The 22,198-nt window shown below is 47.1% G+C and overlaps 1 protein-coding gene across 2 annotated transcripts in view; it reads right to left on the bottom strand.

Annotated features, from left to right (window-relative positions):
* The window catches only part of Gsn (gelsolin), a 58,927-nt gene extending 42,833 nt beyond the window's left edge, over positions 1-16,094 (bottom strand). Inside the window, exons 1-2 of one of the 2 annotated variants that reach the window (XM_008833454.3) lie at positions 15,962-16,094; positions 1,673-1,769 (exon numbers count right to left, since the gene is read on the bottom strand). The gene's annotated coding sequence lies outside the window, so the exon portion shown is untranslated. Of the gene's footprint in view, positions 1-1,672; positions 1,770-15,961 lie in introns of those variants that run through there. The other variant, XM_017798260.2, reaches the window with a different exon arrangement.
* Positions 16,095-22,198: the final 6,104 nt, after the last annotated feature.

Consider the following 22,198-nt stretch of genomic DNA (forward strand, 5'->3'; position numbering starts at 1 on the left):
AAACAGGACCTTGTGAATAATCAGAAAGGTGTGGGGAGGGCGGGGGCGGGGGGGGGGGAGGACAGACATTGCAGCTTCCTGCCAGCAAAGAGGAGAAACTTCTAGAAGAAGAAGTGTCAATGTGCCAGAGACTTGGGACAAGGAGATTAGAGGATTTGACACAAGGAAGGCATTGGGGTGCTTTGGCTGAACCCAAGTTCATGGGTGTAGGTATGAGGCAGGTACAGTGCAGGGGGCAGAGGATTGGCAGGGTGAACAGGCACACTGTCCTGTGACACATGATTAGGTCTGACCAAGAAACTGAGAGGAAGGAGGGCCAGGGTAGAGGAAAATCACTAGTGCTGGCTTCAGTCATTGCTGGCCAGCTGGCTTGGAGAAAGGGGATCTAGGGGTCTGGCAGGCCCTTCCTGAGCCATGGATTGGCCCCACGCCTTAACCCCTGGTTCAAGCTAATGGGGTAGTGGGTGTACTTGGGCCCCAGCACTCCTCTAGGACACTACTACTCTTTGGTATCCCTGTGGGGTCTGCAGAAGTGGGGCAGGGGAAGACAAGGTCTTTGTGACATTGTTAGGAACACTCCTTACTGATAAGAGCACTTCCAGGCAGCTCAGCCTCTGGAGTTGTCCAAAGCAGGCTCCAGGAAACCAGACATGGCTCCTAAGCAGCAGCTGAGGTGGGGCCTAGTGGACCTTCTAGGAATCCCTGGCTCTGAGGACTAAGTACCTAGAGCCCATCAAAGGCCTTTTCGTCTAGACTTTGGGAAAAAGGAACCGAGCCATGGTTGAAAGCCAATCAGCTGCAGTGGAGGACTAAACACTGTAGACATTTGTCCCCTATTTCTTTTAGCAAGCAACAGTGATGCCGTGGACTGGACAATGATGCCATGGGCTGGAGGGTGCTTTCCCAGCTCTTCTGTCTGGGTTTAGGAGAAGGGCTGTGTGTCCCCCTACAGTCCTAGTGATCCTTCTCACTTCCCAGCTCACAGTCCTCTGGCATCTACAGGCTCATCTCATCCCCACCACAACCTTGTTCAGTGGTTACTGGAAAGACCAACGCACCTTCCCTACAGGTGGAGAAACTTGGGCCCAACTTGGGAGGGAAATTAGGTCTCCTGGCTTGAAGCCCAGCACTGTGCACTCCACCCAGCCTCCCAGCCCACTGCACACTCACCTGGGAATCCCATGGGTGGGCTCCACCCAGCCAGCTGGCCAGGTAGAGGTGACTCATCCACCCTCCCATGACTCACAAGCCTCAGATGTCTCCTAAGATCAACAAGCAGGGAACTTGATGGCCACGCCCCCAACTTCTCTCACCTCTGCGCAGCCTGCAGGGAGAGGTCCTGCCTTTCTGTCTCAAGGAGTCTACCCTGGCACAGAGGAGGTCTCAGAAGTGCCAAGTGGGAAATCAACTTTCCTGAAGTCACACAGCAAGCAATCAACACAGCCAGAGTGGGAGCCGGGCATCTGAGGTGCAGCCCAGCGCTTGCCTCATTCCTTCTTTGTGGAGCACCCTCACCTGCCTTCCTCTCAGCGAGAGCAGATGAGGTAATGAATTAACAGTTCTCAGGACCACATGTGGAGATGCGGCTGTTTCTACCCTGGAATCCTCTGGACTCCTCTGGACAGTCAGGGTTAAGACTGGGTGGAGGGTGGTTCTATGTTGCTTTACCTACCTTACAGGGATGCACAGGATGAAGAGAGCCACTCAGTGGGAGGAGATGCTGTGACAGCGTCCGAAGCACAGGACAAGGGAAGCCAAGTCTGCAGCACCTAGAAAAGGGCCCAGGAATCTCAGTGTCAGGAGCTTGGTGGTCACCTGACTAAATCCCCATCCCTGATTCCTCTGAGCTGCACCTCTATAGCAATGGGGCACTCACTTCCTGCCATGGCTGCCCACACCTGCTGCTGGAGAGTTGGATGCTAAAAGAATTGACCTCGGGGCTGGAGAGACGGCTCAGTGGTTAAGAGCACCGGCTGCTCTTGCAGAGGACCCGGGTTCGGTTCTCAGAACCCACATGGCAGCTAAAAACCATCCATAACTCCAGTTCGGGGGATCCAGCACCCTCTTCTGACCTCCACAGGTATTGCATGACATGGCTGCACTTACACATAAGCAGGCAATACACGTATACACAAAAAATTTAAATAATAAATTATATATATATATATGTATATAAAAGAATTGATCTCAGCATGCCAAGTTATTTGTTCCTTGAAGTAACTGCTTCACTCCAAGCTTGTGGCCCTGTACAAGACCTGGCAAACCTTAGGATCAGAGTGTGTGTTAGATGAGGGGATGAAGGACCAGCCTACACCAGCCCTGTGGTGGGTTATGCAGTTGAGTCCTACAGCCCTCACCTTCCAGGGCTTTACTTCTGAGCTCCCTGAATTCCAGTCAGCTCCATGTGAGGTGCAGCAGAGCAGGCTGGCTCTTGCCTGTACTGGAGGATCTTGCTACCAGCTTCTCTCAACCAAGGGCAGAGTCAGGATCACAAGGCAATGGGGTCCCACAGACTCCTGAGATAAGGGCACAACAATCCCTTTCTCAAGGTCACAGTATATCTCCCAGACATTGCTGATGGTTTCTGCAGTGTCTGTAAGTGACATAGGTGTACAGTAGTGGACCAGAGCCATGGGCCATGGATGTTAAATGGCAACTCTGCAGGCCTTTTTCAAAGAATCTTGCAGAAAATTCCTGGTTCCTACAGGCAGGTCAAAGCACAGCTGGGTTCTGTTCTTAAAGATGACAGATGACTGGCCACACTCTGTTAACCCCAAATCAGCCTTACCTGCTCCCTTGAGGGACTGCACATGTTCCCAAGTGCAGCCCTCTCTTTACTTTCCCCATTCAGCAAAGGGCACCATCATCCACCATCTACATAAGGGACCAGGTCAGGAGCCAGGCATTACCTTCCTCAACCCCCACTTCACTTACACCTGAACTACTTTCTGCCAGTTCAGCCTCTGACTATTCCAGAACACGTCTTTTCTCTGCCCCTCCTCCCCATCACTTCTCCCTTAGACAGTTGCAGTAGCTCCCTAACTGGGCTTCACACTCCTCTCTGACTTATTCACTGTGCAACCTCCTCAGAGCTGATCAGACCATGTCACTGGGCTGCTCAGACTCTGCCATGGCTTCTTATGGCCTCCAGACAAGGAACAGGACCCTTAATCAACTTTTAAAAATATTTTATTTATTACTTTTTATTTTATGTCTATGAGTGTATTGCCAGTATGTAAGTGCACCCGTGTCATGTAATGCCCGAGGAGATCAGAAGAGGGCGTCAGATCCCCTGGAACTAGAGTTACAGAGGGTTGTTAGTTGCCATGTGGGTGCTGGGAATAAAACCTGGACCCTCTTTAGAAGCAGTCAGTGCTCTTAACTGCTAAGCCATCTCCCCAGCCCCCCTTTACCAACTTTTCAATGTGATCTGCCCTGGCCAACCCCTTGAGCCTCAGTTCTCATCAGTTCCCATCCACCTGCATCCCACCAGACTCCAGCTGGGCCCAAGTGCACTCTGCCCATTGTATCCTCTGTGTAATTTTTACACATGCTGTTTCCTTGGAGTTCCCACTGCCCCCAGGCTCTCTGCCACACTAAATTGCAGCAGTCTGTTTCCATATCAGTCTCTCCCAGCAGACTAAGATCTGTTTACATATACTCCAGACCCTGGCCGACACCCGGGCCACTGCAGCTCCAGATTCTCCAAAGGAAGAAGTCAGTGAATCATAAGCTTGCACATGTGCACCACACATGTGCACATTCCCAGGGTCTGCTCACAGTACAGATGCTGCCATCTATGGGCAAGAGATGCACTGTACTCTTCCCAAGACTGGGACATCAGGAGGCCCAGGTTTCACACTTGGCCAGAATGAGCCACAGCTAGGTCCATGGTTGTCTTTTTTTCCCTTCTGAACCTTAAGGCCACAGCAACTCAGAAACAAGATGCACAAACCACTGACTCTAGGCCCCTGCCCACATGCTTCAGATGGAGCCAGAGAGGGCTTCAATCGCAGCCCTCATAGTCCCAGCCCCAGGCTCTGGCTCTGAGTCTGCCTGCTGAATTACACATCAGAGCAAAGGGAGAGGAGCTCCTGAGTCAGGGCCATCCACAAGGGAAAAGCAGGCCCTTGGGTAGGGAACTTGCTGTCAGTTAGTGTGAAAACCTCCATCTGTCTAGGCTGCTAAAAAGGAGCTTTCTGCCTTGCTGGTGACAATGGAGGCTGGGGCAGCATCTCTTCTCATCCTATGGGACCCTCCAGAATCATCAGGAGGACTTTTGGACTCGGTGTCCAGCCACACCATAAGGATTTAAATGGCCACTGATGGCCGCAGTTGTTATTTTCTGTGCACCTACGAAGTCTCAGACTCTACAGGCAGTCTGTCCCATCCTCACAGAGCTCTGCTAGGTCTCATTACACTCATTTTGCAAAGCAGGCCCCAGGCTCAGAACAGTGCGGTAAGGTGCCGAGGGTCTCATAGCTAAAATGTCTAGGCAGTTCCCACCAAACCAGACTACCTTCCTTAGGTCTAGTGTATACCCAATATCAGGCTGTCAAGCCTCTGGTCACTAGAGAATTACTCAAAGCTCTGGTTGTTCCAGTTCATAGCAAATTTCTATAAAGAGCTACGTGGTACAGTATTTGAGGCATTCTGTGTGCCCTCTCTGTTGAATAATCTTCCTGTTTGTTTTATTTAATGTTTTTCCTTTCTTCCTTCAGTCTTTTTCTTTCTTTCTTTCTTTCTTTCTTTCTTTCTTTCTTTCTTTCTTTCTTTCTTTCTTTCTTTCTTTCTTAAGTTATGCATGTTCATTTAGAAAATAGAGTTATAAAATAGTTTCTTTTTTTGAATTTCAAGTATAAAAAAGACATTTGATTATATCACGGTTTCTTAATCTGCGTTAGTTTCTGTTTTGTAACACCCTTTAAACTTTTTAAAGCAATTTTTAGCTGAGGACTATATAAAAACAGGCTTGGGCCCCTTCAGGGCAATAGTTAGCATTCATAGACTTACAAGGGATAATGTTTATGATGTTAAGTGTAAAACCTTCTAGTGGAAATGTTTATCTAAGCCACATGCTGGTCCACTTTGGCTACTCTCTCCCTTTCTGTTTTGTAACACCCTTTAAACTTTTTAAAGCAATTTTTAGCTGAGGACTATATAAAAACAGGCTTGGGCCCCTTCAGGGCAATAGTTAGCATTCATAGACTTACAAGGGATAATGTTTATGATGTTAAGTGTAAAACCTTCTAGTGGAAATGTTTATCTAAGCCACATGCTGGTCCACTTTGGCTACTCTCTCCCCCTTCAGATGGCTTCCTACTGAGTCACTCTCTCCTAAAGAAGGGCCCTACCTCTCACTCCACAATTAAGCAGAAAACTATTTCAACGATTGCTCACATTCTAGAAACTCAGAGCACTGGAACAAATAGTCCGACCCAGAGTTTGAAAAGAAGAGGGAGGTAAATATTGATGGGTAGAAGGAATCTCAAGGGCAAGACATTAAAAGGGCTGGGGCAGCTCAGAGGTGCAGCGCTTGCCCAGCATGCACAAGGCCCTGGGTTCAACGCCCAGCTCTGATTTTTAAAAAGTACCTGGGTTCTATCTAACTCTTCATTCCTCATCAATGGACTTAACTCTTAAGCATTTATTCTACATTGATAATCAATTGATTATCTCCATTAGCCCAAGCTGGCCTTGAACTCAATATATGGCTGAGGATGAACTTGAACTTCTGATACTTGTGCCTCTACCTCCTGAGGTGCTGGCCTCACAGGCATGCACCAGACATGCATTGCTGGGGATCTAATGCAGGGCTTCGTGTGTGCTAGGCAAGCACTCTACTCGCCAAGCAATTCCTCAGTGCTCAGTTTAGATTCTTTCCAATTCAGTGTGATCCCTGGACTGGCAACATCAGCATCAGCAGGGAGCTTATTAGAAAAACAGACCTCAGGCCCCACCCCAGCACCAAGGAACCAGAACCTGCATTTTCACCAAAGTTCCAGGTGGTCTGTGTTCACAGCATCTGAGATGTTCCAAAATGACTTTTCTGTCTAGCTGGAATGTTGTTAACAAAACCTTTTCCTAAAGGAGAGAAGGGGTCTACCTTCTGTTTCCTGGTGCCCCAGTGTTAAGTCTCCACTCTCATACCCGCACCAGCGACCTGGTAAAGTCCTCTACTCCAGGATGCATAATACACAGCCCAAGGCCTCCGTGAGATCTTGGAATCCAACTCTAGCCAGGTGGGAAAGACTGGGAGAACAGGGGAAGGCGCTGTTCCCAGTTCATGGAAGAGAGAAAGCCAGGTTAGAGACTGAGTCAGAGAATTGGGCAAATGACTTACCCAAGCTCATCAGCCAAGATAAGTTGGGTGATGATCTTTCCAAAGCGTAGGTTTAATAGTAGCTGAAGTGATTTTGGTTTCAATGAGCACTTTTGAAATCTCACAAGTAGTGGACCAGCACTCACGGGGCTAGGTGCGTGCTTGTGATACCCGCTCTCTTAGGACATGAGAACCCCTGACCATGGAAGTGAAGGGGTGGAACTGGACAGTTTCTGAAGCCCATCTATAAAAGTCAGATCTCGAAACTGTTGTGAGGTGAGAAGGTGGTCAGGAATGGTACCTTCTTGCAGAGTCACCCCAGACACATAGAGTTTCAAGTCCTTCTGTCCCAAGTGTGGTAGCAGAGGGTGGCTTGGCATGGGCACTGGTAGGGATGCTTAGGGTTGAATTCATGTTACAGTTGAGGAAACTGAGGCCTGCAGAGATATCAGTGCTTCTCACTGGGCCAGGAATCTTCCCTCCAGCCGCCAACAATGCAGCATAACTTTGCAGTGCTGGGAGCCTAGGAATTCCTCTAGGAAAATTCCATGCTGGGTATGAAGATGGGCCATCCACAGGGACCCCAATGTCAGGAGTTCCTCTTGGCTATGACCACATGCATAATTGCTGGCTTTTGTTTCATTTTTTTCCCTACATGTTGTAACCTTGCCATAAGAAAGGTAGAGAGGGGCTGGAGAGATGGCTCAGTGGTTAAGAGCACTGACTGCTCTTGCAGAGGACCCGGGTTCGATTCCCAGCACCCTCATGGCAGCTATGAACCGTCCTTAACTCCAGTTCCAGGGGAATCCAACACCCTCTTCTGACCTCCGTGGCATTTTAAGACATGGATGCACTCACATACATGCAGGCAATACACTCATACACATAAAATAAAAGTAATAAAATTTTTTTTAAAAAAAAGAAAGGTAGAGATAGATGGAGAATTCTCTCCCTTCTCCCCAGCCCTCTCCCCCAAACTGTAAATAAATTAATTTTTCCATTTTTTCCATGGATTATGCCATTTTCTCTTAATGCAGAGGAGTTTTTGAACCAAAGCCAGGCCTTATGGCAGGATAGGAGGCCCTCCAGTAATAGCAGGGGTACTCTGTGGTAAGAAAACACAATAAAGGAACACATAGATCTAAACAAATGACTGATACGGGAATTATCAGTCCCCTTACAAACACCATGCTCTCTTTTACACACATAATCATTATAAAAAAAGATTTGCCTCAGGCTTTGATGGCAAGGCCTCTGGTTCAATGTTTTTCACACTCAAATTTGTATTAGAATCCCATAGGGATCCTGTAGTAGTGTAAATTTGGATTCAGTAGACCCAGAGTAGGTAGGGTTGCCAGATAAAATATTAGTTGCCTACTTAAATTTGAATTGCAAATATGCAACGAATTTTTTTTTGGTATAAGTATGTCCTAAATATTGCCAGGAGGATAGTAATACTAAACAATTATTTTCTGAAATTCTAATTTAACTAACATCTTATTTTCTTAGTCGCCTAAGGGCCGAGCCTGAGATTCCACGTTTCTGAAAATACAGCCCTACTGTGTCTAAAATACCATTCAAATCTATGAAAATGGGATTTCATGCAACCACAGATTTCATAAGCTTTTTAAAAAGAACATTTAAAAAGCCAGGCAGGTAGTTCCCACTTTCTGAACGAGTGCTCTAGAAAGAAGTGTTCTCATGCTGGCCCACAAAAACCTACTCCGTGAAAGACATGGCTCAGTTGGTACATCCACTTCCTGATCTGGAGCTCAAGGAGCCAAGAACACATGACCAGTCCATAACATGGGAATGACCCATGCCCACCTACTCGTGCCCCAGGGCAGTTTCAAATCCCATGAGAAAATAGCAACTCCCAGGGTCTGAATGAGCTGTATGCAGCAGCCAAGCACCTTGTCAGCACCTTTCAAAATCCTAGGAATGGGCTGGGCCTGCAGTTCAGCTGGTAGCATGCTTGCCCAGCACTGCACAAAACTGGCCATGGGGTCGGGGACACACCTGTAATCCCAGCTCTTGGGAAGTGGAAGCAGGAGGATCCGAAGTTCAAGGTCATCCTCAACTACATAGTACTCAAGATCAACCTGGGCCATGAGACCCTGTCTTAAAATAAACAAAATCTTAGGAAGTTAGTGTTGAAAGCATAACTTTATTGAAGAGGAAAAAAAAAAAAAAAGCACAGAGAGGTGATTTGCTCAAGGGCTGAACCGCAAGTGTAAAGCAGAAATTAGAAAAAGAACCAGTTCCTTCTGCTCTTCAGCCTGGAATCTATTCTTTATCTTTTTCTGAAACTGAACTGTGCAAATAGATTTGCTGAATGAAAGAATGAATAAATGAAGTCTAATGTTTCAGGAAAATGGTCCCTTGACCTTCTAATAGGACAGCTGGACCAGCTGTACATGCTCCTTCAAGAACACTGTCACCACCAGGTGTGGTGGTGCTCACCTTTAGCCTCAGGACTTAGGAGGCAGAGCAGGCAGTTTTCTGTCAGTTTGAGAGCAGCCAGGACTACATAGAGAGACTCTGTTCTGTCTCAAAAAAGAAAAGAAAAGAAAATACTGTCACTTCATCAATGATGATAGGAAAAGGGAACACTGTAAACTTTCTGAGCAAAATTTGGCAAAATGTAGCAAAAGCGGTAAAAGTTACAAAGTATATCACTTTTGAGCCAGGAATTCCATCTTTAATATGAAAGAACACAAGGCTGGAGAGATGGCCCAGCAGGTTGAAAACTTGCTGTCAAACCTGACCACCTATGTTCAATCTCGAGAACCCCATGGTAGGGTAGGACCAACTCCTACAAATTGTCCTCTAACCTCAACAAGCCTGCCTTGGCATGTATGAGCACACACACACACACACACACACACACACACACACACACAAATAAATGTAAAATTTTTTTTAAAGAATGGAAACTAATTATTCAGTAAGATGTTCATTGTGCACCGTTTATGGACAGCCTAAATGTGCAATGTTAGATGACTATTAAGGACAGCGGCACATGCCCAACCATGGATGGAATTATAGAGATGAAAAATCATGTTGGCGCATGTCACTTTCACAGTTTATGAAAGTAGGGCTGGGATGTGACTTGGTGGTAGAGGTTGCCTAAACTGTGTGAAGCTCCAAGTTTGATTCTCAGCACTGAGAAAGAAAAGAAAAAGGCAAAGCTCTTTCTTTTTTACTTTAACAAATAAAATGTATCATTTTACTTCTTTATTCTCATGGACCATTGGAGTAAAATTTTTAAAATATTTTTTATTTATTATTTTTATTTTATGTGTATGCGTGTATTGCCTGCATGCAGGTAAGTGCACCCATGTTGTGCAATGCCCACGAAGACAGAAAAGGATGTTGGATCCCTTGGAACTAGAGTTAAGGACATTGTTAGCTGCCATATGGGTGCTGGGATTCGAACCCGGGTCTTCTGCAAGAACAACCAGTGTCCTTAACCACTGAGCCATCGCTCCAGCTCCAAAAGATTTTATATAGAATAAACATGCGCTTATCTACTTAGGTACAGTATACTTTAGAATTCTTTTAAAAGTTAAAGAATCCTTAACAATGAGAAAATGCTTGTTTTAGTACTGAGGGGAAAAAAATGAAAAATCAGAACAGAAAATTACAAATACTATATGACCACTGTATAGTGTAAAACAAATGCATTGAACTGGGTGCTGTGGCATATGCCTTTAATACCAGCACTTGGGAGGCAGAGGCAAGCAGATCTCTTCGAGTTCCAGGCCAGCTAGGACTATATGGAGACCACCCTACTCCTGCAAAAGAAAAAAGCATTGAAAATGTCAGGAAAAGGGGGCTAGAGAGATGGCTCAGCAGTTAAGAGCACTTACTGCTCTTGCAGAGGACCCATGTCAGGTGGCTCACAACTGCTTGTAACTTCAGCTCCCAGGGATAGATGCTTCTGGCCTCAGGCCTCCATGAGCATTGTACTAACTGGCACATACCCACACACAGACACACATGCATAGACATAATTAAAAACAAGAAAATGCACTCAGGAGGCAGAGGCAGGCAGATCTCTGTAAGTTCAAGGCCAGCCTGGTCTACATAGTGAGTTCCAGACCAGTTGGAGCTACAGGGAGACCCTGTCTCAAAAAGGCCAAAAGAAAAAAGAAAATAATGAGTCGAGTGTGTGGCACATCTTTAATCCCAATACTCAGGAGGGAAAGGGCAGCCTGGTCTAAATTAGAGAGTTCCAGACCAACTGGCCCTAAAGGGAGACCCTGTCTCAAAAAGACCGAGAGAGAGAGAGAGAGAGAGAGAGAAAGAGAGAGAGAGAGAAGTGCCAGGAAGTAAATCACTCAAATGTTAGCAGCGATCACCCCAATGGCAGTTATGGACAATTCTTATTTTTTTTAAATATTTTATTTATTATTTTTATTTTATGTATATTGCCTGCATGTATGTAAGTGCATTCACACTGTGCAAAGCTGGAGGAGGTCAGAAGAGGACATTGGATCCCCTGGAACTGGAGTTATAAACAGTTGTTAGTTGCCATGTGGGTGCTGGGAATTGAACTTGGGTCCTCTGGAGGAGCAGCCAGTGCTCTTAACTGCTGAGCCATGTCTCCAACCCCCTTATTCAAAAAAAAAAAAAAAAAAATTCTTTAAAAATGTTTCTTTTTCAAGTTTTCTATCACTAGTCCTTGTTATCATGAGGAAGGACAGTTCATGGAGGAGGGGAGCCAAAGCATATAAGCCACTCCCCAAATTTAACTAGTATTTGCTTAGTACCCACCAAGAGCCCAGCCCAGCCACAGTCTCTATAGCAGGGAAATCAAGGGCCTGGCCCTGGACACTCACATATATGGAGTACATGTCCTAAACTTGACCCAAATGATAGAGTTGTTGAAGTTGGAAAGTAACAAGACAATTTTGCTTATACAACTCAGCAGAATAAAGGATTCCACTCCCCCCTGGACTGGCCTTTCATCAGAGGTCCCAGTGAGGTTCTGTGGCTTCCATGAGGCTTAAAGAAGAGACAGGAAGTCGCTTCACTCCTCTAGGCAGAGCCTCAGTTTGCTTATCTGTAAAAGAGAGTCACTATTTCTTCCTTCATAAAACTGTTTAAAAAGCAAACAAAGTAGTGGAAGCTTAAAGTAAGCCAATAGTGAGCAGCCTGAACCCAGGAACTTAATTATGGCTGGTAGAACAAGGAACAGGTCTACGAGTGAAGTCTAGGTCTTAACTTTTTGTTTGCAAAATGGGGCAATCAGTTCTGCCCACAGTCAAGTACAGTAGCAGAACTTCTGGGTCTGACTACCGTGGACTCGCCTGGCACTCTCGTGGACACGCAGGAGCCATGTTCGTGTGCTGAGCACAAAGTCCTCTGATTCAGAAGCAGTTGGAGCTGGGCAAGCTTGACATTGTGCTGTCCACCCTGTGCATGGTGTACGATGGACATGGGGGCCCAGCAAAAAACATACAGTAGCCAAGTCCTACCCTTTCCTTTGTCAGTGGCACAGCCAGGACCCAAACCCGGACCTTCAGCTGCCCAGCCCCACCCACCACACCCACTGCTTTGCTCTGCCCTACCCTTCAATTGCTAATGTGGTCTGAGGCAAGGCAGGGGCAGCAGGCATTTCTCAGGGGGAGGGGGAGGGGGAGCAGGCCAGCAGTAGGAACTAAGCCTGCCTGTGGTCTCCAACTTCGCAAACCACATCAGGCTGAAATATGACACACATTCAGCTGAAAGAGAGGAGATATTTTTACTTAACATCTCGCAGCTGCCTAAACATTGCTTTCTTTCTCTCCCCTCACAAAATGCATAAATCCTGGGATCTGCCTTTCTCTGATTCAGCCCACATTTTCTCTGGGGCACAGGCTTCCCCACATTGATGTCTGAGAACATGTCAAAGATTAGATATTCCTATCTAATCTGGCTGGGCTTCTATCTTACCAAAGGACCTCGTCCACCAACCCTAGGCCCAGGAGCCCTGATTTCCCAAAAACACATGGGAGACTGACCCACGCTCTGAGGTCCTGGTGATGGTAGAAAAGCATATGAGTTTATAAATAACTCTGGGAGGCCCCTCAAGTCTCTCTGAGCTGTGCACATCAAGTTCCCTCCCCACAAAGAACCACAGCAGAGCTGAGCTCCCACCAGTCCACCGGGCTGGGGGAACTTGAGGGAGAATATTCAATGTGGCAGCTCTGAAAGTGGACCTCTAGACTCCCAGCACTGGCCTCTACAGCCTCTACCCAAAGCACACTTGACCACCTGTCTAAGCCCTGGTCCTGTGTAAAGGGGGATCATTGTATCCACCTCAGAGAAATGGTTGTGGGTAGGCAATGAAGTAATTGATGTTCCAGGTAGCTTATCAGTACTATTGTGCAGACCAAACTCCTTCCACTTTGCAGATGAGGAATCTGAGGTCCAGAGAGCTAGGACTTCTTGAAAGTAGTACACAGAACTAAGACTGGGGCTGGGAGGTGGCTCTGTGGGTAAAGTGCTTGCCACAGACCTGAGGTTAGATCCCTAACACCTATGTAAGAGCCAGGAGCACAGCAGTGCGTCTGTAGGGGAGAGTAGAGACAGATGGACCCCTGAAGCTCACTAACCAGTTGGTCTAGCTAAATTGATAAGCTCCAGGTTCGGTGAGAGATCTTGTCTCAAAAAAATTAAGTGGAGGGGCCAGCAGGATGGCTCAGTGAGGAAAGCTCTTGCCTCACAAGTCTGACAACCTAAGTTCTACCCCCAGAACCCAAGAAAAGTTTCTACCGAGTCGTCGGACCTCCCCACACACATCCAGGCATGTGCACCCACACATACATCACACACACACAATGATAGATTTTTAAAAATTTAAATGGAGCAGACAGCAATAGAGGGAGAACCTGAACTTGATCTCTGGCCTCTATACTGCCTCTGCACCCATGGACATGCACACCCCCACCACATACACACATATAAAGAGCTAAGAATACAGCTCCATGCCTAAGCCAGCACTCCTAACTTCTCTTACCTTCCTTCTTTTACCCACCAGGGGCTGCAGGCACAGACCAAAAAAGTTTTCTAGAAGAAAACCAGAGACCAAAGTCTCAGCAAAGTACTACAGGCTGGAAAGATACCATCTCAAGTCATCAAAGAACCAAACTGTCCATGTGGAGCCAGGAGGAGAGTCCCACTGACCCCGGGTGATGAGGACACATGAGGGCCTCCCACCTACAGTTCTTACTTGTAACACTCTGGCCTCATGCACAAACTACCATTCACAGTGGGCACCCCTGGGGAAGGAGGAGGGTGTGCCAAGATGAAGAAGCCTGGGAGCCCATCCTCTTTTTGAACTTATAGCAATAATCTTTTTTATTTTAAAACCGTGTTTTATTTTGTTTCTTTAAAGAAGAACAGAACACTGAGTTGTCTGCTTTCAGCTTTAGAACTTGATCACAGTCTCTATAAATCCCAAAGCTGGGTTTCCAGCACTTGCTGCTGATCCATTCCAGCAGCCTCTGCTCTGGTTTGCACCTGCTGTTGACGATGAGACAGCCTCCTCAAGGTCTCCCCCGCCTCTAATACAGCCCCTCCCATGCACCTCCACTATCAGCCACCCAGTCAATGAGAAGTTTTGTTTGTTTGCCTCATTTTGTAGCCCTGGCTGGCCTGGAATGTGCTATGTAGACCCGGCTGGCCTCAAAGTTACTAAGAGATACCAAGTGCTAGGGGATTAAGGGGTTCACCATTACTCCTGGCTCAAAGAGAGTTTTTAAACACTGCTGTGGTCACAAACCTTTCTTCAGCACCTGACTGTCTGCAGAATAAAGTCTAAGCCCTTAGTTTGCCCAGCTCCACCTTCATTCACAGTCCCAATGCTACCACTCTAACCTTGCCCCATCCTGAGCACATGGACTGCTCAGAAAACCTCAGTGCCTTTGAACAAACTGTCCCTGCTTCATAGAATAACTCTCCCCTTGATCCCTTGTCTCCCCACAAACTGTTACTCATCTGTGAGTCCCGGCTCACCCACACAGAATTAGTCACCCCCTCTTAGAAGACTGAAGTAACTCTCTAACTACGGTCTGGATATGCCAAGATGGGGAGTACCTTGAGGTACATCACTCTGTCGTCCTTGGGGCTCCTGGGCCCCTCAGTGGCTAAGACCCAAAACTCAGTTTCAGAGAGGGCTGCATTGGGTTAGCAGGAAAGGAAGCAGCTTGACAGGCAAACCCTCCTGCTTCCCCAGGCTCTTGTTGGTCCAGAATAAAAAGACTATGGAAAATTCTGGAGTAAAGTTCCTCCCCTGGTTCACAGGGAAACCTTTGCTGCTGTGTAATTCACCCAAGTGCCAAACCAAGCTCCCTCAGCTGTTTACAATTTCCCTGGCATTTATAAATAGGGAGGTCTGAGAAAGGAAAAGGCTTCAAAGAAGTTGAAAGCCTTCAGGCTCCGATTCCCATCCTTCTTTCTCCTTCCCTTAATATCCCCCAAGAAACATGAACCAGCACCCCGTGTGGGCTTGGGAGGGAGCTCAGTTCTTCACTGAATAAAACTCCCAAGAAAGAGTCTGAAGTCCACCAGCAAGGAGTCAGAAAAAGTAGACTGGAACTGGTCCAGGCCCTGCCTGGGCCTCCCTGTGTGACTAGCAGCCAATTGCAAACTCTCTCTGGGCCTTTGGGTCACAGTCTTCAAGATACACTTAAAGATGCACAAGACTCCGGTGAGCTCTGGTCAGTATAAAGTGGTCCAGAGATCCTGCACCCAGGCCAGAAATGTGGTCCCTGGAGAGCAGGACCTACAGGATTAAGTCTTTGAAAGTCCCAGAGGCAAACAAAGCTAGAGGCAATGCCTTCCACACTGAGGGCTCTGTCCCCAGGCAGGCCAGGAAGGAGCCCTGGGTGTTTAAAAAAGTCCGCCGAGACTGGGAGGGTGGAATAAAGGGACTCAGGGGGAGCTACAAGGTCAATCAAGCCTCCTGCTTGCCCACACAGCAGCCCCCAGACCTCCCAGACCTCCCAGGACACAGACTTCCCCTGCAGGGGGATGTCACTGTAATAAGGTTGGGGGCGGGCGGACCTGGCGGACCTGAGCAGCAATGGGAGCACCGGGCCAAGAGGGTTCCAATCACTGTCTTTGACTCAGAAATTTCTGCTCCACACTCTGCAGGGTCGGGAGCAGACAGCTAGTGCCAGCAGGTAAAAGTCATGATGTCAGACCCTTACAAGGAAGAACTTTCTCACAGTCCTGGACCCCGAAGGGGAAAGGAATCACTGAGAAGTGAAGGATCCCGTGCACAGACCGCCCCCCCCCCCGAGTCGCTGCCCAAACCGCTGGTGGGCAATCACCTGTAAGCTAAATCAGATACCACTAGTGCAAGGGTGACCCGGGCGAAGTTCCCTGACTCCCGGGGCGGGGTCAAGGTGAGGTCAGGTGCCCGCAGCACCGCAGACCTAGGAGTAAAGGTGTGGACCGTTCCTCTCCAGCTCTCGCCCCCAGCCACATTCCTAGGTCCCCTTGAAATGGGGCAAAATGAGCGTGACGCCCTTCTCCCGGGATGCCTGTGCTCCAGGCGGAGTTCTAGGCGCGGGGGATCTGGGAGCAGTGGGGGAGGGAGAAGACCGCTTGGCTGGGCCGGCGATCACCAGATGCCCGCCCCACTACCTCCTCCTCCTGCTGCTGCTGCTGCTGTTGCTGCTGCTGCTGCTGCTGCTGCTGCTGCGCTGGCGATGGCGGCCCCTGGGTCCAGTTGTGCTCAGCTGGTTCCGGGTGGCGGTGGTGGGCGCGGCGGGGCGAGAGGAGGGGTGGGCAGGGCGCGCACGGGAGCCGCCCTCGGGGCGGGGCGGGCTGCAGGGAGGAGCGCAGTTGGGAGGATGAAGACTCTGGCTCCAGGCTAGCATTCACTCCGTGCGCACTGTGTCACTTTAGGAGATCGCTCCTGCATCCAACAGGAAGAACCCAAGCTCAGGAGGAAACTGAGGCTTGGAGCATGGAAGGCAGATCCAAAGGGGCTTAAATGGAGAGGAGGAGGCCCAGGGGGTGCCCCAGGTCAGGACTGCGGACAAAGAGCTCACTGGGCATGGGCAGCCTGCAGTGCTCAGTTAGGACCAGCTAAGGCAGATTTCATCCCAGCAGAGCCTTCAGAGGTAAAACTCTCACAGTGAAATGGCCTGCAAAAAGAGGTCTGATGTACAAGCAGTCATCAGCTCGCCCTGCAAAGGGAATGGATACTCTTTTCCAATGCCATCCAGAACGAAAGAACGAGAAACGCCAAGGGCAGCCCGGTCCGAAAATGTGAATACTAGGTCCGTTTTGGAATCAGAAGTCCTGGGTTGAAAGGAATCAGAAGTCCTGGGTTGAAACTCTTGACATTTCCACCCCTATCACTTTGAGCGATGGACTTAGGATCTAAATCTCAGTGCAGTCATTTGTCAGCTAAGCAAAACTGATTGCCTCTTTCTGGGTGGGGTGGGGGTGGCGGGGGGTGTATTTAGCGCAGTGGCAAACAGATGGATCCCCATAAACAATGTTCATATTAGTATGAAGGTAGATTTCACTTTTTTTTTTTTTTTTCGTTTTTTTGAGACAGGGTCTCCCTGTAGCCCCAGCTGTCCTGGAACTCACTATGTAGACCAGCCTGGCCTCGAACTCACAAAGATCCACCTACCTCTGCCTCCCAAGTGCTGGGATTAAAGGCATGCGCCACCACACCAAGCAAGAGTAGTATTTGACTGCTCTCCATTGCATCAGACATCATTGGAGTAGCAGCTATTTATAACCATACGGTGCAGGACGGTCTCTCAGCTCTTAGTACAAATATGGCTTCCCTTTGAAAGACTTTGCATACCCAGGAACTACACCAAATGACACATGCCTTGTCCCAGTCTGGGTGCTGGCAGCAACCCCATGCTCATCCAAGTAAAGGTCCCTCTAGCACAAAGTGAAAGACACCGGAATCGGTAATTGCTAGGTGCCTGGGGTCAGTACATTCAGGACTGATGTTTCAGCAGCCGAGAAAACAAGAACTCCCGATTCGCTTCCTGGTCTGTTTGGTTTTTCCATTGAGAAGTAGCCTGGGAAACCACAAGGCCTGGGGAATCCCAGCCTGGCTCTTCCTCCCACCTACCTCTCTTTGTACACCACCAGTGACCACAGCCACCGCTTCTCCAATGCCTCACACCACACTCTGAGCTTCCCATGTGTTACCAGCTTCCATTCTTGACTCCCATTCCTGACTCAAAGTGGGCATCACCATGTACACTTTTCAGATGAGGCGATCAAGCCACAGAAAGTGTTGAGTAGCTTCCAATGTCCTATGTCACACTCTGCTGTTCTTCCTAGTTTGGGAAACTGCCCAGTTCCGCTTTTTCTGAAAACTGAAGCAGAATGCCCACACCAAGGGAAGCTCATACCCTCTCTCTGTCATTCTGATTTCTGCAGAGGCTGCCTGTGGCCCTCTGTAGGATCCGTGAGGTGAAAAGTAAAAGCCCAGGTTGCTTGACTCTCTCCTCTTGGACTACAAGCCCAGGCAAACACGTGCCTTGGAATTATCTAACATATCATTTCCAGCCCCAGCAATTTCCATCAGATAAACCCTCTAACTCTCTTGCTCCATCGAGCAGAAGAGTACCACGCTGGGAGAGAGGAAACATTAGAGAGCATTTTGTCCAATCCCCTCATTTTAGAGATGGAAAAACTGAGGTTCAAGAGCACAAAAGGGCCCACACATTTAACTATGTGAGTATTTAATGTGATGTCTGAAGAAGCACATAGGTACTAGCTGTCATTCCAAGTGAGTAGTACCAAAGATGAAGACAAAGATGATGATGATGATGATAGCTGATGCTTGCAGAGGACAGCCAAGCACGTTCCTGGTCCTTGGCTTCCTGGAGTGCACAGACGCTCAGTGTATATCCTAGACTGCCTTTTCAGGTCAAGTCTGCTTTGCAGGGGTGCTAGAAGTCCTTTGCCTTGGTGTCCTGCCCTCTTCTTTTCTGGACTCCTTGGAGTTCAATGTTAGTCAGGTGTGTTTGTCCTGGACCCAGATAGAAGAACTTTGATATATGCCTTTAGACCCCATCTAATCCCATGAATGAGGATGGGAGTGATGAAGGTCACACATAGGCATGCAGAAGAAAATTGGGGATGCCTGCTTCCTCCTCGAGAGTGTGCCACTTCATCCACAGAGGTGGTGGCACTCATGAGGATATTTGTGTTATATCCCTCCCCACCCCCACAACACAGTGACAGCATTCAGAGTTGACACTTGAACCAAGTTTATCAGAATTGAGAACTGGAGCTTGGACATAGCAACTGTGACTAATTAACTGGGCTTCTGCGGATTGGGCAGACTGCCATTTTGAAGTAGCCATCTCCTTCTGTGTTCATGGAAAAATCCAGGGAAAGCTTGTGGAATGACTAGACAGGTGCGGGAGAAACAGGAGCTAGCTAGACTTGACAGGGAAGACTTCGGGATCAGTGGGGCTCTTGCAACAAGTCCCTTCTAGAACAAGACCCAGGAGCGTATGGTATTAAGACAAATATCCATTGAGCACTGAATGTAACATAATAGATTTCTAGGAGTTGGGGATTTAGCTCAGTGGTTGTGTGCTTGCCTACCAAGTTCAGGGCTCTGGGTTCCACCTTGGCTCTGAAAAAAAAGATAAAATAGATTTCTAGAAGCAGCGCACAGATAAAGATTAGATACAAGGGATTAGATCAAGGGATACCATCATAAAATGCTGGCGTACCCTAAGGAGCACTAGAGGCAGGATGCAGCTGGGACTCGGGGTCAGACCATATGCAAGGCCTGAATACTAAAGGGAACCCAGAAAGGATTCTCACTCCGCCTCTCAGCTCCCCTCAGCTGCATTGCTCTGCCTCCTCATATCACACAAGGTTTCCTGTTTTCCACAAAATGACACGAGCATGGAGCTGAAATCTTTTCTTTGTGATCTATCTATATCCTAATGGATTAGGATGCCTATAAGATTCAACAAACCAGCAAGACTGTCAGGCTTACACTGCCCGTTTCTCCCACTCTCATCTGTGGATGGAGGGGTGTATTTCTCAGAGAGGTAAAAGGGAGGAGGGCTCAGGGTTTCATGCATAATAAGCAAGCACTCTACCAACTGAGCTACATCCCCAGTACAGCATAAACTGTGTGTAGTGTTGCATACCTGGAGGTAGAGGCAATAGGATCAAGAGTTCAAGGTTTAAAAAAAGAGTTAAAGGTCATTCTTGGCTATATACTGAGTCTGAGGCCAGCCTTGGCTACATGAGATGTCTTAAAAATTAAAAGAAAAAAAAAGGTGAGGGAATCCTGACAGAGAAAGCAGCTTCAGGAAGCAGAAGGCCTCAGTGGGCCTCAAAAGAATGGAGGAGAGACAATGAAAGTGAGGGAGGAGAAGGGCTTCTGCTCAGGCCCAGAACAAGCAGAGAAGGCTGGAAGACAGAGCTTTGCTCTGGCCTGGCCCCCTTCAGAGATGGTTAGAGCCAGCTCATACCAGTTTATAAGAGCTGATTATTAAATCTCCAAGAATGTTTGGCAGCCAGCTGTTAAACACAATTTATATAGATAACAATTTATATAAACTTAAATAAATTACAGCAATAATGCATTCTCAAAGCATGATTTTACAGTTATTTTACTATACTTTATGACTGTCTGGGTTCTTAACATTATTTCGGCTGTTTCCCTATATGGCAGAAATAAGATAGATAGATAGATAGATAGATAGATAGATAGATAGATAGATAGATAGATGCTGTTGCAAGTCTTTTCCAAATTCTACATTCAGTAACATGTTGGTAGTCAGAAATCAGCCAAGGTGGAAATATTTACACCACAGGAATCAGCAAAAGCCTTGAGTTAGGGCTTCCAAAGCTTCTGTCGCTGACAGCCTACCCTTTACCATTTACCAACATGCCTCCGCCTATACCCTGCCTGTACTCCACTCCATCCCTATCCTGTCTACTCTCTGAATTCACATTGTTTATATGTGTCTCACCTCATTAGACTGGGAGCTCAATGGAAGGAGAAAGTTTGCTTGATTTTCTGCTGTAACCTCAGTGTCAGATAGGATCTGGGATAGAGTGGATGCTAAGCAACTTTTTCATTGTACTAATTAATTAGTGAATGAGATGAGTTTGGTCAGATACAGGGAGTAAGAACACATTAGGAGGCCTTGAGAGAGGGGTACAAGAGCTGCCAATCCAAATGTTTTCTCAGCACCCCAGGTAGGAATGTGTTTGTATCATTGCTTTGATTTAGTTTATTTTTGTTTGCTTGATGTTTGGGTTTAGTTTGGTTTGGGTGCTGGGGATTGAACCCAGTCCTGCCCCCTCCTCCACACGTTAAGCTCTCTCTCTCTCTCTCTCTCTCTCTCTCTCTCTCTCTCTCTCCCTCTCTCTCTCTCTCTGTCACTGAACTAGACCCTAGTTCCATGCAATCCCTGCTAACTCAGTCATGAGACCCACGGTTTGTGAGTTTTCACATTGCTGGATTTCTAGAGGGCATGGTTCTATAATTATGCCCTATAAATGCCAGGGAGATTCTGCACAGCACAATGTCAGCAGGGGTCACTGATTCTGTGACACAGCACAGGACTTCCCAGCCATCCAGGCTCCCAGGGCACATTTTCAAGGAAAGTACCAAAGTTCCAGGAGTTCTTTCTGCCAGGCTGCCACTGCTGCCCCAACCAATATAGCTGGCCGTCAACAATAATAGAAATGAAAAGCATAACTATAACTGCCACATTTTGAGTGCTTATTATCTGCTGGCCAATTTATTACTTCAATTAAGCCTTGTTAACTTCAGTGTCTTAAATCAGTAAGGTAGGAGAGCATAGAATGCGTTTGAATCCAGGTCTGTCTCCAAAGCACAAATTCTTTCCCCAGTCAAATTAAAAGATGTCTAAGGATAAAGTTCTTGCTGTGCCTCCTATATAGGATCAAGAATTATTTCATCAAGGGGATAGAAAGATGACTCAGTGCTTAGAAGCACTTGTGGGTCTTGCAGGGGACCTGAGTTTGGTTCCCAGCACCCACATCAGGCAGCTCATAACCAACTGTAACTCCAGCTACACTCATGGGCACATATCTACACACAAACACACTATATACACGTAATTAAAAATAAAAAAAAAATTTAAATTATTATTTTATTTTCGTAGTGTTAGGGTATGATGTTAGGCCACTCTCTGTCCACTTCAGACAATGATTAAGAACTTTTTTTTTTACCTTTTTTGCTTGTCTGTTTCTGTGATCCTGGGGACTGAGCCTAGAACATGCTAAGCACTGCATGCTACCACTTAGTTACATCTCTGTCCCTCATTATTTCTTTGCAAGGAAGGTATTGGGAGTTGTTTTAAAGTGTAGTAATATTTTAAGGTAGGTTATAAATCATACTTTAAAAATAAGAAGTAATTCATAAAATCCCTTAAACACACATACACCAAGCATGGTGCTTTTTTTTTTTTTAAATTCCTACCTACCACACATGCTACTGAGCAGTCCCTCTCCTATCCCTTAGCTTGTGCTGGTTTCAGAACATAAAATTTCCCCATTTCCACCTTCTCCATCAGCTGAAATCCTACTTCTTTAAGACCAGCCTGAATGCTATCTTCTCTGTTCCTGATCCCTCAGGGTAAAATTAACTGGCTCATACTGGTTTGGCACTATCTCTTTTTCTCTACTCCCAGTATCACCTCAGTTATATTGACTGAGCTCCTGGCACCTTTCACAGTGCCTCCCACATAGTGGACACTAAATAAATACTGGTTAAAGAAATGCTTTGGCTTTAGAATTTTTCAAATGATGATCATCTTGTTTGTACATCTTTCACACCCATCCCTCCTGTAAGCTACAAACTGGATGATATGGACAAGGTCTTATTCATTA

Source organism: Nannospalax galili, unplaced genomic scaffold, assembly GCF_000622305.1.
Source record: "Nannospalax galili isolate Female #2095 unplaced genomic scaffold, S.galili_v1.0 scaffold34, whole genome shotgun sequence".
NCBI lineage: Eukaryota > Metazoa > Chordata > Mammalia > Rodentia > Spalacidae > Nannospalax > Nannospalax galili.